General features: G+C 37.3%; 1 long non-coding RNA gene across 1 annotated transcript in view; it reads right to left on the reverse strand.

The window, feature by feature from the left end:
- LOC143342395 (uncharacterized) overlaps positions 1 to 10,402 on the reverse strand; it is a 79,389-nt gene extending 68,987 nt beyond the window's left edge. Inside the window, exon 1 of the long non-coding RNA XR_013079797.1 lies at positions 9,998 to 10,402. This is a non-coding gene — a long non-coding RNA (uncharacterized LOC143342395). The remainder of the gene's footprint in view (positions 1 to 9,997) is intronic.
- Between the last annotated feature and the right edge of the window lie 581 nt (positions 10,403 to 10,983).

Raw genomic sequence — 10,983 nt, forward strand, 5'->3', positions numbered from 1 at the left:
GTCGTAAAGAACGTCCCCGTCTAACTGTGTCGTTTCTGCCAGGTCCCTTTGTCTTTCATTTGCACAGGGTACAATCGTTTGTAGACCAATCCGGAATTGTCAACAAATATTTTTACGACCTTAAAAATTTTCTTCGAACATTGACAGAAATTAATATTGTAATGGTTCTTAAAATGAACGTCATCATATGTTGATCTACTCATCTTTCTTACAGAAAATATGTTGTCTTTCACGTCTCACTGACTGCAACAGGGATCTTCTCTCCCCAGTTGGAAGGAATAGATACGTTCAATTTACGAATCACAGTTCATTTTAAGAATCATTCCTGTATTTACATTTCTAAGACACGGATATGTGTAGATATTGCATTAATTTTTCATTCGATTAACTAGAACTGAACGAGTTTGTGCACTGAGTACAGTAATGATTCTTAAAATGAACATCGAACCATAGGAGTCCAATTTATTTTGAATAAAAAATAGAACTTTCTGCTACCAATTATTAATTTACACGATATCCCTACAAATACAGAAATAACCAACTGAAAAAATTCAGATTTCAGAAATGTTCCCACCGATCGTCCAATAGGCCAAGAAACAATCAAATATTTACATATGTCGAGAATGACTGTAACGCGACCCGTTAAATCGAGAGTTTATTGGCCCTCGAAGGAAAGAATTTGATAAGAAAAAGAGCAATTCGTAATCTTCGACAACGCGAGACAAAACCCACTCATCGAATGCATAACTTGTCCCGAAATCGAGACCACTTTCACCGTATTGTGTCGTCGGTACGCGTTCGTGGGCGTAGGTTGTTCAAATTATTCTAGCTCGATGCGATCGTTTGTCGAAGCGAATCAATGACGGACCTTCTCGCGAAAATAATGCCCACGGTTGGGCTCCATCGGAGCGAAATTGGACGAGCTACGTTCATGGTCCGCCGACGTCGATATATTCGCTACTCGAACGACACAAACGTAATCGCGTTTATTCGCCATGAGCACGAGGCTGGAACGCGAAATGTTCAGTCGGCGACCGCCGCCGCCGCGTGCAAGGCGCCCGCCTTAACAAAATGTCGCAGGCAATATTCGTGAAAGTCATTTACATCGTTGCTCCTTACCAAGCCAGGTACTCGGTGACGTCAACTTCGATTACAGCCAAATTCAATGGCAAGGTCTTTGGCCTCTTAGTATTAAGGTCAAAGACAGCGAGAAAAGTCTGTCGAGACATCGTCAGCCTTGGTCAGGGTGGATACACTGGCTCGCGAACGCATTCCAACGATCGCTACCAACACTTTAAACGATTACAATATGTAAAACTTTAATTCTAAAATTTTCAACTATTATAAGTAGACTGTGGATCTTTTCCTTACAAATATTCATATTTTCATTAATAGTATTAATGAAATGGGAGCTTTGTAAAGGGTTATCTCAACCTCTAAATAATACGTATCTTACTTTAAATATTTCCTATATTTTTGCATATTAGGTGCATTCTGTTTATTGAGAATTAATTATAAAAATTTGGATCATATTCAATTGCATAATAATATATATATGTTAAACAGAAATATTTGATACAATAATACAAATCGTAATCTCGTAAAGTAAAATCTCTAGACACACGATACAATGTAAAATAATCTCAAAAGTAATTAAAATTGCTTGAATATGTAAGTTATTTACCTTAGCTGTTAATGCAATTTCAAATAAAACAAAATAAAAAAATAAACGATAACTTCAGGCTCCTAATTTATGAGCATAAACTGGAAGACTCTATGTCTAAAGAACATAGGTACAAAATGAAATATTAATAACGTTCATCATAATTGTCTCCAAATGAAAGGATACTGATTTATGAATCGACTGCTTATTATGAGATTTAAGTTGCACAGTTCACAGCAAGTATTAAACATCTCGAGTATAAAACGACGACAAAATACTCCACTCAATGTTGCTTAATCTTTGAACCACGATGTTAGTGATATCGTCTTGGTAATCGACACTTTATTTACATGATGCAACAAACCTGTTTCCCCTAGTTCTACTTTCTTTTCTTTTTTTCTATATTATATATACATATATAAACACACGTTTAACCTGGATTCTTAACTTTTGCAATATCGAATAAATATTAAACATTAACTGTTTTACATTATACTGTATAATTTCTAGAATTCTTGTAATCTTTATTTTCCTACGTAATATCTTCACCTCAAATTTAAATAAAAACTCTTAATTAAAGTTCTAAACTATGTCTCCATTAATCAGTGTATTCTATTTGTCTATTATATTTATCAAACATACACTTCATAATAGAAGCGAAGTTTGAAAGTAGCCTTTATCTATATTTACGTAATTATTTTTTCTTATGTGTGTAACGTCTTCAATTCTTATAAATTCATCAAGTTTACATATTGAAAATCAAATTATTGTATTTCCATTGTAATTATGAAAAACAATTACGTACGAAAATCCATGTGTGTCATATCTACAAAACCACCCTAAAATTTTCAATATTTATTATTAAAATTTGAGATCACGTTACCACTTTACCGACCGGTAGGGGTTGATCCTAGATCCCTAGATCTCTAGAAAACATAGCAATTTTGAATCAAATTTTATGAAAGCTACTATATTGCTTGTTTTCCGTTATTATAGTGTATTTTTTATTTTCATGACAACCGATTAATAGGTTATCGGTCGGTAATCGTTGTCAGCAGAAATCTGATTAATAGGCTCCCAGTCGGTAAAGTGTTAATACGTTTCCCTAGAAATAGTTAATGATCTAAACTCGCAAAATTGATGGATACCATTAACGCAATAATTCAAGCACCGGATCTAAAAGACTTCGTATGTTTCAGCACGGAAAGAGGAAGTGCAAACAAAAACAGTTTAAATGGGTTTGTTCAAACACTAACTGTTCTAAGAAATCTGTATTCCAAGAATACCACTATGTGATCAATTTCGTGAGTTACTGTGTTTACGATGTATTATAGTACGGAGAAGAACGAACGAAAGCACGATGGAAATCAGCGGTTCAATTTTGCGCGTTGGTTGCACGCGAAGAAATTCACTTATCTAATATCTCCGAGTGTTTCTCGACCAAGGACATAGTGCTTCTCGTTCGGTACAATGCTTGGTCCGCGTGGCTGAAGAATAATGCATACGAACGGAGATAAAGAGAGGAAAATAGAAGAGCGGAACGAACGGAACGAAAAAGGAACGGAACAACAAATAAAACGTACCGCGGGATAATTCTGGAGGTCGGAGTCAAAAGCGTGGGCGGGGATCAAGATAAATCATTTACACGAGCTTTTATACCGTGCCGCGTGTTTACACGCCTACGAGCCGGTGTATTAACGATACTTTAACGAAGATATGCAGAAAACCGAGCGATAACGGATCGAAATTTTTCCGAGACGACTACGCTTTTAATGAACAAGACATGTAACATCACTTTTATTCTGTCCGTCTCATAGCATTATTAATGCAGTCAAGATGTTAATTTAAGTGATAATTAACGCGCGGATAATCGTTTTGGATAATAGATTTTAAAATCTATTTTCGGGAATTAAATTTATCCGGTTAATCGATTTTTGACAAATGATCGATCAAACTTTTTTATCACAGAGAATCATTCATCATAAAAGATTTGAGAGGCACACATCACAAAAAAACGGCTTTTCTTTGTGAATTGACAATAGCCTTTTCAAATTTTCCATATTTATTTATATTGTCGAAAACAAAAATAGATTAAACAGGGATCAAATATCGGATACCTTTGCACGCTATCGACGATCGAACTTCAAATTATGCAGAAACTAAACTTTAAGTATAGCCATCGCGTTGCGTTCGACACCTTAGCTGTCGGTGCATCCTCGAGGATCGAATTTATCCTGCGTACTTCTATAATTATTTATGATTAAATGAATTACATAGCATATCATTATGCGTCGTTTCAAAATCGAACGCCTTTGTTCGTTTTCCGGATTATTGTGTTTTTCGAGATTCGAGTCCTCGCGCTGCCCAGTTCGCTAAGGGTGCAATCGAGATAATCGACGCATACCTCCCACAAAATTGCTACCCTTGTGCAGTGCGTCCGAAATCCATCGAAAGGGATAGCGAATGTAAATTGATTGAAAGTTTATTCGTTTGAGACCATCGTTGCGATTCTCGTTTATAAACTCGTACCCTTGGAATGTAATTCCATGCTTCAACGAAACTATTATGGATTCAACTCTTTTAAAGATGGCGTCGAACTGTCCGTGTAAAATTCTTGGAATAACCTCGAGTCTGGACAGCAACTCTGGTTCACGGTTCGCGACAGGGCGTGGACGTAGAAATTCGGGTTGAATACGAGAAAACGAGCCTTGAAATACAGTTTGACGTAACAGGTATCCAACCGCGAGGAAGTTGTGATTAAACGCGGTAAAAGTAATGAAGAATTACTCTGAAACGGGCGTGTCTAGAACTGGTTTTCAATCTGATCGAGAGTAATGTCGCGTCCGCGAGTGCCGTTTTATGAATGAAAGTCCAACGATCCGCCGTTAGAAACTGTCTCCGGGTTTCAATCTTTGAAAAAGTCGCGGTGCAGCCGTGCGCGCACGCGGCCCTCCATACCAAAATAGGAACAGCAGGGTATGTCGTTGGAATTCATGCTCGTTCGATCGCGAATTATCGATTAACCACCCATTGAATGCTACGTACGCTCGATAAACACAAGTTATGCAATGCTTGTTGCGATTCCGGAATCGTTGAATCGAGATAATTTGTCAAAAATTTTTAAGGGACATTTTAAATGAAAAATTCGTCCAACGAGAATCTGCACATATTCATATCCTAGCAGTGTAGATGCTGTAATGATTCGTAAAAAGAACACCGGACGTAAATCGTAAATTTAACGTTTCTATTACTCCTCACTAATTGAGAGACGATCGCTTTTGAAGCCAGTGAAGTGTGAAAAACGACATATTCGCTATACAAAAAATGAACAGGTCAATTCTGGAGCGGTGTTCATTTTAAGAATCATTACTGTTCTCGACGAACAACCTTATTTAGCTCTAGCAAATCAAATGAAAAATTTGTGCAACGAGTAGCTACACATATTCATGTCCTAGTAATGTGGATCCAGTAATGATTCGTAAAATGAACACTTCAATTAAAAATTAGTGCAATGCATTGAGCACAAGTATAGGAACAACGTAATTAAGAAGTTTTTAAAATTGACGAAATGATGTTTTAAAGAAAAATTCCCCCTTTCCACACTGAAAAACTTGGTAGATTCGTATTACCCTACTATTACTCTCAGAGTTGTCTATCCCAACAAAGAAAAATGTAGTTCAAAAGGAAACGTGTTTCAAGTTCAACTAGCATCTACACTCACCGTGCCGGATCTACCTGCTCTCTTTATCCACCACACTCTTCAAATCTTCGTAAATTCCACAATTTTTCTAATTCGCCAAAAATCATTCACAAACTTCAAACTATCAATATTTCGATTTGAGGAAAAGACTACCTCCTTCAAATCTGGGACACCCTGTATACTCGTTCTAAACAACTTTAACCACTGTGTAATAATTATATGAAATTTTTATTTCATTTCAGCGTGTAATAAATGTTTATCGACCCATAAACATTTCTTTTCTTATTTTTAAAAATAATTCATCGGTAGACTACGGATATTTATGCATTTATGGGACATTTTAATTCTCAAAAAACTACAGAATGCACTTAATATACAAAACTATAAGAAATACTTAAAGTAAGATGTGAATTATTATGTACCCACCTGTTCACCAGATACATATATCGTATAATAATAAGCAGCGTGTAAACTGACGTTTTGTTTCAAGGAAGCCAATCTCATCACAATAAATGTTCGTGTTTAGGAATCATAATAAAAATATTTATTTGCATAAAAATCCGCAGTCTGTTCACCAGATATATCGTATAATAATAAGCAGCGTGTAAACTGTCGTCCTGTTTCAAGGAAGCCAATCTCATCACAGTAAATGTTCGTGTTTCGGAATCATTTGGTACTGAAACTCTCGTCCGTTGCACAACTCGATCAATTATATTGTCCCTAACAAAACCGGGTTGGAAGTGAGAGTTTTTCCATCGTCATTTCTAGGTATCTCAGACCTCGAATATTTTCATTTAACCATTACTCGCCGCGGAGGAATGCACCTCGTTCATGGAAAATGCAAAACGTCCGCGACCAATCATATCTGTACGAATGTCACTGACCCCCTTTTATTACGCGTAGCACCTACCCCGCGTGTTTGTCAAGATGCCAACTATGCACGCCAAAACTAGCAGGAGCAGTTCAATAATATTTACATGGAAGAAAAGTGGATCTAATAACCTATGCTCGAAGCGAGAAACCCTGGTACGTATACTCGTAACTTCACTCTTAACGATCAGCGTTCCCTTGATACAGGTGCAGGAAGAAGGAACATCCAAGAGGAGCTAGAGACAGATATAATCTTAGCTTACCAAATTACTGGGCACTCGGTACATCATGTGAAACGTAAGTGATCTAATGGAAGAAGAAATCCAACACCTACCGACTGAATACTTTTCAAATTAAACATGTTTGTATACACTTGCAGATCCCCACACGACGTCTTCGCTTCTAAAATAGACAAAACTTTTTCGTTTTTATTTAATTTTTGCACTCAAAGGTAATTTCAAAGTCATGTAATGCACATATATGCAATAAAAAAATTATATAATTATACGCAACAAACAAAAAACGATGACTGAAAATATTTGTTGTACCCCCACAATTAGAAGAGATATTTAAGTGGACCATCCTGAACAAACTCATACATTTATAACATTTAATTTCGTAATAAAATATACACATTAACACAATGTGACATCGTTTCAAGTTTTCTTAGTATACAGTTTTCTAAAGCAGTTAAAATTTAAATAAAGTAAATTTGTTCATTCGTTTACATCACCTGTCGATGCTGACACGCGTACTTTCAATTATTTGCTTTAAACGACTTTGACCGGTACCTCGGTTGCTCTTACTATTTCGCGACCTCTTCTCCAAAGCAAACATAACTCGAGCAAACCATTAAATTTCACTTTTCTCCTCCCCGTCTAAAATGGCGCCCAAACATGCAAAGAATCATCGAAGATTTGCCTGCGAGTTAACTTCCTTCTTATGAAAAATTCAGTTCTCAAATCCAGGGGCAAACTTCTACCGTAAACCTCGACTGTTTACAAACTATTTTACTGGAACTTCTAGAAAGGAGAAACCTAATCTTATGGATGCATCTTCACATTAAACATCTGCGCGAACCAGTTATCTAACTCCTTGTCCTATTATATCGAGTCAGACTCGTGATCCAAACGAAACAAACACGAGTTTCACTTACGATCAGCCTAGAAAACGAAAAGTTACTCAGTAAATGAAATTAGAAGACTCAAGTATCGAAATATGAAGACGCCATTTTGTATCGCGACCCTCCAAGAATTCGGTAAAATGTAATTGTGTTTGAATAATATGAATAATAAGTTCACCCACTTATTATTCAGTTGGTAAATTAATTAATTCAGTCGAGACGTTGCTTCTGTAATATTTGAAGAGTCAAACAAAATTCATAGAACAGGGTGTTAACAGAAACCATGTTCGTAGAAGCGTCGTTACTATCTCCGTGCCAGAATGCACGAACCAAGGCACTAAAACTTGCGCAATGATACCCTGCTACCAGCATTTAGAGATTTCAACGGACAAAGAGGCGTTGAAACGTTTGTTTCTCTATTTTTACCGTTAGTTTTTTACATGTTCCGAGGACGATGAATGAATTGCACCCGAACGATCCTCGACAACAAAGAATTACACGGTGCGCTTACTCGTCTAACTCAACGGCTTGCAGCCAATAATGATTTTTAACTTTCATATTTGCAGCGCGTTAGCAAGAACCTACTAACAAGTGAACTTTGACGGGCGTAGCAGTCTCGATGCGAATCTTTTACGTGCGTGGAGGGTACTTCTTAATACGTGGGTGGTATTGCAAGGGCAGTGTCACGACTGTAAAACACGATAAAAATAATTTTCACAGAGAGCCTTCCAATCTCAAACGAAACTGTAAATTATTTCTCCCTTTATTAAAGTCATTGGATAAACCATCGCAACGAACGGGATTTGTCTTGCAATTGTAGATTCGAAAGCACCAAAACAAAGTCAAGTACATTGAAAAATATATTTGACTAAGAAAACAGAAAGATAGATAACAGAAAGATCGATTAGTAAGAATATTACGTTCTTATTAATGTAAAAAGATAATCAATAACTGATCTGACCGTTGGGAACAGTAAATATTTACACTATACAGATTCGAAACTACTTTAAAATGTATATCTAGTCCTAAATTGAGGTTATGTAAAAAGATGCCCTCTACTGGGGGGTCTGCGAGATAGTAATGTTTGAGAAACACTGGTGTAACGTTTCAGCCTTCGAGTCAGTTATACTCCTAAACAGAAGCCGTAAACCGAACACGAAGAATCAAAAGTTAATATCCAGCAAAAATTGTATCCACCCTATAATTTTTAAATCTTGCTCTTTCATTGTTTTTAGAATTCTTTGGATAATATTCAATAAATCCCTCTCCTCTGGTATTTTTCCTCAATCTTGGAAACTACGTCTAATCAGACCGATCCCTAAAACCTCTGACTCAACCTTAATACAACATTACAGGCCAATGTGCATTCAAAATGTCGCAACCAATCTCCTTGAATACCACCATCATCTGACAAACTCAATTGAAAAAAGTATGCAAGTTGATTTTATCTCTGTCTCTGCAAGGCATTTGATATAGTTAATCATTCAATACTTATACCTAAATATTAGGCATACATTCGAACTTACTTGTTTGGGTTTTGAGTTTCATCACGAACAGAAAACAAATTGTTAAGTTTAATAACGCTTACTCTAATGCTATTATATTTGTATATTCAGGTGTTCCCCAAGGTTCACATCTCGAACCCTTACTTTTTATTCTGTTCGTTAATGACATATCCGAAGCCTTCCGTTTCTGTGAATATTTATTGTATGCGGATGACTTAAAAATTTATTATTCTGTTAATCATCCTTCCTGTACGAACTCAATTCAGAATTATCTTACAAGATTAGAAGAGTGGTGGAAATCTAATAAATTATACCTTAATCTTAAGAAATGCAAAATTATCAGATTCAGTCGTAGTTGTAACACGAAGATTTTCAATTACTCTGTTAGAGGTACTATCCTTCATAATCCTGACTCGATTCGTAATCTGGGAATTCTTTTCTCACATGATCTCTCATTCTTTGGGTCTTTAGGTCTTTTTCACAGAAATGCTAAACTTTTCAATGATACGAGATTACTTTACTGCATACTGATTAGACCAATTTTGGAATATGGCTCGCTAATCTGGTCCCCTTATTACAATACCTATATTCACGCTCTTGAAGGACCACAACACAGATTTTTACGCTTGGCTGCTTATCGTAGTGGTGATCCTAGATATTCTTATAATTACGATTACGTTCTAACCAAATTAAATTTAACCACACTTGAACACCGCAGAAAAGTAGCTGAATTACTCTTTGTTAACAGGGTACTTAATGGTTTGATCTCGTGTTCGAATATCATTGAAAAGTTTAGACTTAATGTTCCTTCCAAAATACTATGTCGTTCTGAATTATTTCACATAGAGCTCCATTGAACACTTTATGGCTTCTATAACTAATATTCGTATGCTCATTCACGCAAATACTGCACATGGATCGATATTTTTAACTATTCAATTCTATAATTTAAATATTCTTTACATAGCATCTCCTTGTACTTATTCACAGTCAGTCTCATACTTCGTATCTTTCAATTTTGTATTTCGGTTTATCTTTGTTATGTAACTATCTTCCATACTTGTATCTCTTTCTGTATCAATGGGTATTTAATCCCGTGAATAAATAAATGAGTAAATAAAAATTTCATTATTTACCGATCTCATGCGATAGTTCCCTTTAATCCAACAAGCAGCATTCAACGGAAGGCGAGACTGGATTGTCACAGGCCCATATCACACAAGGTTTTCTACAAAAGCCACACTCACGTGTCAATAAAAATAAAAAAACAGCGTACTTTACGATACACCTATCGCTGGTGTTAGATGTCACACGCGTGCCATCTTCACGATTTCACAAAACACTGAACGACGATTGGACCCGAAGTGCTCGTCTCCTATCGAGTCTATCGAGTTCACGGAAAAGCGTCACCCAGCCAGAAACACGTTCTTATTCTTCGGTTACGTAACGCTGGAATTCTCGCCGCGGACCGAGCAGGTTCCTTTCCACGGTGCACGTGAACTTATTCGATCATCGAAAAAGAACGAAAACACCTCTTGACCTGTACGTTTGACCGTGCCACGCGAACGATAACGATTCCTTGTCCGTGACGGCTACCGACATTACGTTCACCCGTGTTACCGAGGAAGTTGCGAGATCGAATCGAGTTCGATTCTATCGAACGTTCTCGCTGCACGCATAGGAACACGTGGTCGGGATTCCCGCGCGCGCGACGTTAGCACTAGACGTCGAAAACGAACTGTACCAACGAGGAAGCAGATAGGATCCGTTAACGTTAAAAACAAGCTTCTTCGATCGATAAGGAAGTCGAGCGATCTTTCCACGGCATCTTCCTTGATATGGTGCCGGATAAGAAAGCGCAGAAGGCGCGTGCATCCTCCCCGTTCGGTCCGTGCATTCCACGAGCACGTACCGAGCGATGCGTACGTGGCTATTCAACGATCGGTCGGATATAATCGGCCGGGGTAATTATGCGTTCGACGGAGCAAGAAGCGAGACAGAAGGCGAGCTGACGTGCTCGATCACGAGATCGAGGGATCCGGATCGGCGGCCCGATCCGCTGCATGAAAGTGCCACCGACCGCGTCAGTTTCAAGCACGCGAGTGAAAGAAAGGAAACGAGA

This window comes from Colletes latitarsis, chromosome 1 (assembly GCF_051014445.1).
Source record: "Colletes latitarsis isolate SP2378_abdomen chromosome 1, iyColLati1, whole genome shotgun sequence".
NCBI lineage: Eukaryota > Metazoa > Arthropoda > Insecta > Hymenoptera > Colletidae > Colletes > Colletes latitarsis.